This window comes from Tupaia chinensis, unplaced genomic scaffold, assembly GCF_000334495.1.
Source record: "Tupaia chinensis unplaced genomic scaffold, TupChi_1.0 Scaffold000078_1, whole genome shotgun sequence".
In the NCBI taxonomy this organism is placed as follows: domain Eukaryota; kingdom Metazoa; phylum Chordata; class Mammalia; order Scandentia; family Tupaiidae; genus Tupaia; species Tupaia belangeri.
Window position 1 is genome coordinate 1,935,767 of NW_006159539.1, and position 7,285 is coordinate 1,943,051.

At 45.7% G+C, this 7,285-nt stretch overlaps 1 protein-coding gene and 1 long non-coding RNA gene across 2 annotated transcripts in view; one reads left to right on the forward strand and one right to left on the reverse strand.

The window, feature by feature from the left end:
* The window catches only part of HYKK (hydroxylysine kinase), a 21,226-nt gene extending 20,384 nt beyond the window's left edge, over nucleotides 1–842 (reverse strand). The window contains exon 1 of the mRNA XM_006142611.3: nucleotides 608–842. The gene's annotated coding sequence lies outside the window, so the exon portion shown is untranslated. The remainder of the gene's footprint in view (nucleotides 1–607) is intronic.
* Nucleotides 843–928: 86 nt separating this feature from the next.
* LOC114006453 (uncharacterized) overlaps nucleotides 929–7,285 on the forward strand; it is a 9,645-nt gene continuing 3,288 nt past the window's right edge. The window contains exon 1 of the long non-coding RNA XR_003548167.1: nucleotides 929–1,368. This is a non-coding gene — a long non-coding RNA (uncharacterized LOC114006453). The remainder of the gene's footprint in view (nucleotides 1,369–7,285) is intronic.

Below are 7,285 nucleotides of genomic sequence, written 5' to 3' on the forward strand. Positions count from 1 at the left end.
GAGGGTTGCCCTTTACACCACAGGCTCACTAGACTGTGGCGCCCAAGGAGAATCAGGAAACAGTAAGGGGAAGAATCTAGAATCTAATTTTTCAAAGACAACAAGGAACTATGGCTGCTGTAAGGGTCTTTCTCTTAGGGAAAAGAAAAGAATCGTGGGCGAGTGGGCGGCAGAAGGCTTGCTGAATCAAGAGGAAACTAAAGGAGGTGGAGGGCACCCAAATCAGGTTCACGTGGTCGTTGTTTTAGCTTTAGTTGTTTGGTGTAAACTTAGCCTTAACTTTTCCCGCCAGACTCCTGGCCTGGAGTGCCAAGCGCTGCACCTTTGCTCTGCGTGTCTGGACACAGGTCTCGGAAGTTAGACCGAACGGCTTCTCAGGTGGCACGCTTTCATTCCGGATCTCAGCCAGCACTTCTGGGTCACAGGTGGGAACCAGAGGGGAGAGTGACTTGCCCTCACGCTCACAGGGAGTCTGAATGCAGCCGGGGCTGGAGGACATCGGGGTACAGGACTCCCAGCTCCAGCCACGCAGCGAGCTTCCCTGCTCTCGGGGTGTCCACCCTAAGGGGACTCGGGGCTTGCCTCTGCTTTCCCCACCTCCGCTCACCCGCGCAACGACCCGACGTCCTGGGGTGGATCCGCTCTCCAGCAGCCAGGTATTCCGGCGGCGATTCCGCACTAGGAAGAGTTGCCAAAGCCACAGTGCTCGGGTCCACTTCCTCCGGAGCCCCAAGAACTCTGGCTTCTGATTGGCTCCTCCAAATCCCTCGCCTCCCAGTCAGCACCGAATACAGGGAGGGAGGCGACGCTCTCCCTGCGTCCACCAGGCCTTTTCCAAACCTCGCCCGGACCCCGCCCCGGCCCCGCCCCAGAGACGAACAGAAATGTAAAAATAGGGTTTCTGATTGGATACTGCAATTCTGGTCCCACCTTCTCCGGGTGAACAGTCCAGTCAGAATTCAGACATATTTTTTACTAAACAGAATTTGTTTTCATTGGCTCCAAGAGGCTCCGCCCCACCCGGCGAGTAGCCATTTAGCAGGTTTTCAGTTCTTGAGTGGCATCTCTCACCTCCGTCCAGTTCACGTAGACAGGACCACTTTTCTCAACATCTTGAGCGTCCCGGTGTAACTCGCGTCGGTGGTTTTCTTTCCTCGTCTTCCCTTCCCGTTCCTGCTGGAAGCACGTATTCTGGAGGTTTTTCCACTTACAGAAAGCGCGGGTCGAAGTGGGCTTGAGTCCACCGGCCCCAGGAACTTTAAGGGTTCGGATTGGAGGTCCTGAGAGCTCCGCCTGGCTTCGTTCTTCCTATTGTAGAACGTTCTAACCTGAAATGGTCCTATTTAACGAACAGGCCTGCACGTCCTTGTAAGTGACGGGAAAACTGAAGCCTGGGTGGGGAGGGCACAGCACGGAGTCTTCTACTCTCTGAAGCCATTTTATCCACAATAAGAGACAGAGAGGCAGAGTGAAGGCTGCCCCGTGTTTCCCAGGGGTGAGGTCCCTGTCCTTCTGGTCTTTGTGATGAATGTCTCGTTTACACAGATATAAAACAGAATTGTGCCAGAATCCTTATTTAGGTAGTGGAGTCTCACCCTGAAGGCGAGTCTGCAGAAACCACACGATTTTCAGGATGCTTCCTAGGGTTCATGGAATGCTAGGTTAATTGGACGTTCTTGATTGCCAAGGGAAGGGCTCAAGGGTCCATGGCTCCATGTCCTCTCCGGCCAAGCAGGGCTTCTGATAGGTCAGAGTACTTTCTTCTGCTGGAGGGGCGTTCTGGACACGTCTGCTCATGTCTGCTCTGCACTGTGGTCCCTATTCTGTATGGGCGAGGCACACCCCACTTTATCTGTGGTGAGAGGATGTAGCACATTCTGGTTTTCAGTCACCCAGAGTGACTCGAACAGCCCACACCACCACCGGCTCTCCGCTGGGGGATGCCTTTCCCCCCTTTAGATATGGTTCTTCTCTCCTTCACTTCTAATCTCCAAGTAGCAGCTGTCTCTTTACAGCTCCAGGGGTGTGTACTTAGTATTTCTTTAGGTTGTCAGTGAGTAACTCGGACTGATTTCTGTGACTGGATTGGAACCTTATGGGCCCCTCTAGGCCCCTGTGCATGCTGTTCCTTCACACAGCTGCTGGCCTCACCATCTCTCATGATTCCACCTGCTGGTCTGCCTGCCTTTTCTCGTCCTCTTGGGAAGAGGGGGTGGGAGCAAAGGTTGAATCTGGAAATCCTTCAGGGATGAAGAGCCAGGGCCACTAGATCCACAATTGCCTTCTTGGGCATGTGTCCATTTCACCCCTTCCACCTTCTTTGGAAATGTTTTGGAACTTGCTCTTTTCACTTTGAGCATTCCCAAGCATATGAGAACATCCTCATACATAAATCGTGTGCATTTTAAGTTATGTCTTTAAGGTAAACTGCTTAGTTACATCATTGGATATAAGAGAAAGAACACGTTAGACTCTTATTGCATGCTGCCAAATTCTTTTTCCTCAATAGTGCCAACACTGGATGTCACAGTAAAAGGTCCAGCAACCTTAACACAGAAAAGTCATGTCATTGTTTAACTGGCATTTCTTTCTTCTCCACCTGGCCACACTTTAAGTAGTGGCCCTTAGAGAGTTAAAAACAAACAAAAACACAAAATGGCAGGTTGTGTGGTGGTTGGGGGTGCTGGATTCCCACATGGCTGACCACAGTTTGAGTCCCGGACCTGGCGGCTTGCTTTCTTGCTTTCTCTCTTACTCCTTTCCTCTCTGGTCAAATTAAAATGAAATGAAATAAAGTAAATCCAGTTAAAATTTAAAAAGTTTTAAAAAACGAAAACAAAAAACTGAGTGTGGTGGTTAAGGCCGCTAGATCTCACACGGCAGACTGTACAGTTCAGTGGCTTTTGAAAAACAACAAGGGTGTGCGTGTGTGTATTGCATAAAGTAAATCCAGTTAAAATTTAAAAAGTTTTAAAAAATGAAGACAAAAAACTGAGTGTGGTGGTGGTTAAGGCCGCTAGATCTCACACGGCAGACTGTACAGTTCAGTGGCTTGAGAAACACAACAGGTGTGTGCGTGTGTGTATGCCCATAATACTAGGGAATCACAGTGTGACCATTCTCCTTGCAGGGGTGATTTTCCACTTTCTTTTTCTGGCAAGTACATGTGACCTCTAGCAAAAAAAAAAGTTAAAAAATTGGCAAAATGAAGTTTGCAGTAACATCATAGATAAGATTTCCTTTTATAATGTCCTCTGAAACAAAACAATCCCATATTTGTATGAACGGTATACCGCAAATTGCTTAAAATGCCCCAAATTCAGTTGTAACACTGTGCAAGCACAAAAGTCACAGTGACAGTCATTATACAGGCGATCTTGTGGGGACGACACACACATCTGCTTTTGCATTCATGTTTTCCAAGTATACCAAACACAGGCTAAACAGTCTATTTTGGAAAATTTGTCAGCCACTGACTGATCAAGATGATAAAGATAAAGCTAAACTGAGTGATAATTAAAAAGAAAACTAGGAGGATCACCTAATGGTGGAATGGTTACATTGCTGGACTCCCACATGGTCAACCACAGTTTCAGTCCTGGACCCGGCAGCTTAAACCTCACATCGTGTGCGCTCAAGATCCTGAGAGGAAAATGGAGAAGGGATTGCAGTGTGGCCATCCCTCTGGGGAGTGATTTCTGTTTCTACCTCTCTGTCTCTCTGGCGAGCACACATGCCCTAGAACAAAAATCTCTTTTAAAAAAAAAACGGCAAAACAACTGGCGAGGCTGGCAGGTGGTTGAGGTGGTTGAGGCTGCTGGACTCCCACATGGCAGACTGTGGTTTGAGTGCCAGACCTGGTGGCTTGCTTTCTCACTTCCCATCACTCTCTGTCTCTTAAATTAAAAAATAAAATGATGATGATAATAAAAATAATTCTTTAAAAAAATGGCATAAAGTATGAACTGTAAACCAACTAAACGCAACACCATTCAAACTATCATGTGCCCACGTTGGCATTAACCTCTGAAATGCATTCTTACAATACTAAATGGGAATCCTTAGAAAACTAATAATGTACCAATTCTGGCTTATGAGTGTCAAATTTTAATAAATAAAATGATTCATTTCATTCATGGCTAAAGAATAGGAGAGTGAGACCAACAGACTGAATAGTGGTTATGTTGCTGGACTCCCACATGGTCGATCACAGCTTAAGTTCTGGACCTGGTGCTTCAAAATCATGCAGGGGGTATGTGCGCATGTGCCCAAGATCCTGGAGGAGAATGTAGAAGAGACTGCAGCATGGCCATCTACCCTGAAGGGTGACTTCTCACTTTCCCCCTCGTTGCATCTTTATCCGTCTGTCTGTCTGTGGGGAGCACATGCATCTAAGACAAAAACTTATTAAAAAAATAAAAAGAGTAGGAAGGGGCCAGTAGGTGGGGTGGTGGTTAAGGCACTGGATTCCCACATGGTGAACCATGGTTTGAGTCCCCAACTTGATAGCTTGAAACTCAGGCTAGGCACGTGTACATGTGTGCTCCAAATACCAGGAAAATGGTGGGCGGGGAATGCTGTGTGGCAAACTCCCCTTGGGGGTGATTTCTTTTCCCTCTGTCTGTCTCTCCAAAGTGCATACACCCTATAGCAAAAATCTAAAAATAAAAACAGGAGAAAGGACCTGTCTTTTTAGAACAGGGGAGAGCTGACCATATTTACAAAGTATAAGCAACAAGACCTGTGATTCTGGCCCCTAGCCTCAGATGACTTCTTTCACCCATCAACAGACAGCAGAGGGAGCAGGCAGCTTCGAGTTCCAGTCCTGCAGATCCAAGGCTCGAGAACACATAGCACTTCTAACCTGCATGAGGCCACTTTGTCCTGCAAAAGGGAATTCATAGCATGAGACCTACAAGTCTGTCCTAAAAGTCACTTTAACATAGATTACATCCCTACTAAAAGACCTGTAGTGTGGGCCCGGCCTCCATGGTGCAGCAAGGAGCTTACTGCACTGCAGAGCTGAAAGCCATATGCTGATCGTGGTTCGAGTCCTAGGTTGGGGGGGGCCTGAAAACATGCCAGCATTATGTGCATGTACCCCAGATCCTGGGAAGCTGGAAGCCTTGAGTATCACTGTGTGACCAGGCCATGGGGGCGGGGGGTGTCTCTCTCATTTGTACATGCTCTATCATGAATTAAGAAAAAGCAATGTCTGCAGTAAGGTTATGTGCAACACAATTTATGGAGGTCTTATATGTTTAGAGTATATATTTAGTGTTTAGTTGTACAAAGTAGAAGTGTTTTAAGGAGAACAGATTAGGGAGAACCAAAATTGGTGGGTATAAGCTAGAAAGAGGCAAACTTTAGCTTGAATTTTGTTGTTGTTGCTATAGGGCACATGCATTCCATGGAGAGACAGAAAAAGAGAAAGTGAGAAATCACTCTCCAAGGGGGATGGCTATGCCACAATCCCTTCTCCTTCCCTGTCCTCTTAGGATTTTGGGCACACACACACCTAGTGTTTTCTCTTAAGTCTCTGGGTTTGGGACTCCAACCATGAAGTTGGCCACATGGGATCCAACTGTCTTAACGATTATGCCACTGCCTGGCCTGAAATATTTTTTAACCTCTAAAACTGTAGTCAGTGGCACAGTACATAGTATTCAAGAAACTGCCTAGCACAGTAGACAGTGTTCAAGAAATCTCTTGAATGTTCAAGAAAAAGTTGCCCAGTGAGATTTAATTTGCACAAGAGATCCTGCTCTGGATGAAAGGTTAGTATTTTCAACTCTTAAAATGTGATTCCACAATCTGTTGGAACAACTCTTGAATCAATCAACTTTACTTGTTTCTTGAGACTATCCTTATTTCAAGCTTTACCTTGGTTTTCAATCTCAAGAGCCCAAGAGTACAAAGAATCTGGAAAATGTAGATAAGAATGACAATGGTCCACGTTCTGGCACACACCGGGAATTAGCAATTCGGAACATTCGGAGACCAGGCTGGAGGAGAAATGTCTACATGGTGTCCTATTTCTCTTTAACTCATAGTGTTTTGTTTTCACTCATCAAAGAGTATTTTATAACAAGAGTCAAATGTGATAATACAATTTTCTTTATTAAAAATAATTTACAGCATCAGTAACATATACACAATTGTCATCAACTGAACTTTGCCTCCAATATATTTCTATACAATACTTAACATTTTTGAGCTTAAAACTGTTACACTGTCTTGTTGGCTTTAAATAATGGACAATGATTTGATTTGCTTATGAGATAAGGTTTTATCGCATATATGATGTGTAAAACCGATCAAAATGCCAGCACGATCACTCCTTGGGGGGGAAATACTTTTGAAAAAGTCAAAGTCCATCCTCCCCTTCCTTTATTACTCCAAATTAAACGAAGACTCAGTCAACAACACCCAGTATCTTCTCCTAAACCTAAAGGTGAAAGGAAGTTGTCTTTTAATTCAACCATAAAAATGACAGTGAGATCATTTCTCTTCCTGCCGTCATCTGTCACTGAGAAGGCGGCTGCACGCGCTATCACCACCTGTGCAAATGCGGCTGACTGTGACTGAGGTCTTACCTTCGCCCTCCACCCTTCGGTGCAGCTGTGGCTGGAGAACCCGTGAAGAACTGAGCAGTCTTGCCTAAGGGGTTTCGACACTGCTCATTCAAGGGTGTCAGCATGGAGGTTAGGAAATAATGACAACTGTCATCTTGAAAAATGTCAGGTATAGTAAAGGGCATTCACGGCTGGGTGGCATTTTCACTGACTGGTTTTGTAGGAGCCGCAAAACCCAAAGGTATGAGTAGCCATGATATGTATGTACAGTAGCATCATGTTTTTTTAAAAGAAAAAATGCTGCTGTTGGTAATGATCTTTGAAGTTGTACAACACAGAGGTGGCTCTTTTTGTGTGTCTACCATACTTCTTTTCCAAAATATCTGTGATTTTTTTTTTTCTTGGTAACACGAAATTACCCAGATACAGTCAACAAAGGATGTAAGTTAAAGACAACAGAGACCAACAGACGCCACGCTTCTGCAAACACAGCATTTAGCTAGAGGCAGATTATCAGGTAAACACGCACCGACATATGTCCACCACTCTTCTCCCCAGGTTCAAACTATACTTATCACGTGACTCTGGATTTTGTTCCTGAAACACGCCATCTGCTTGTCTCATTACCGGACCAGGTAGACTGGACACGTCAATGTCAAATTCACAGCTGGTCCACGACCATCTTCCGGACTGGCTGGGGGGGGGTGGCC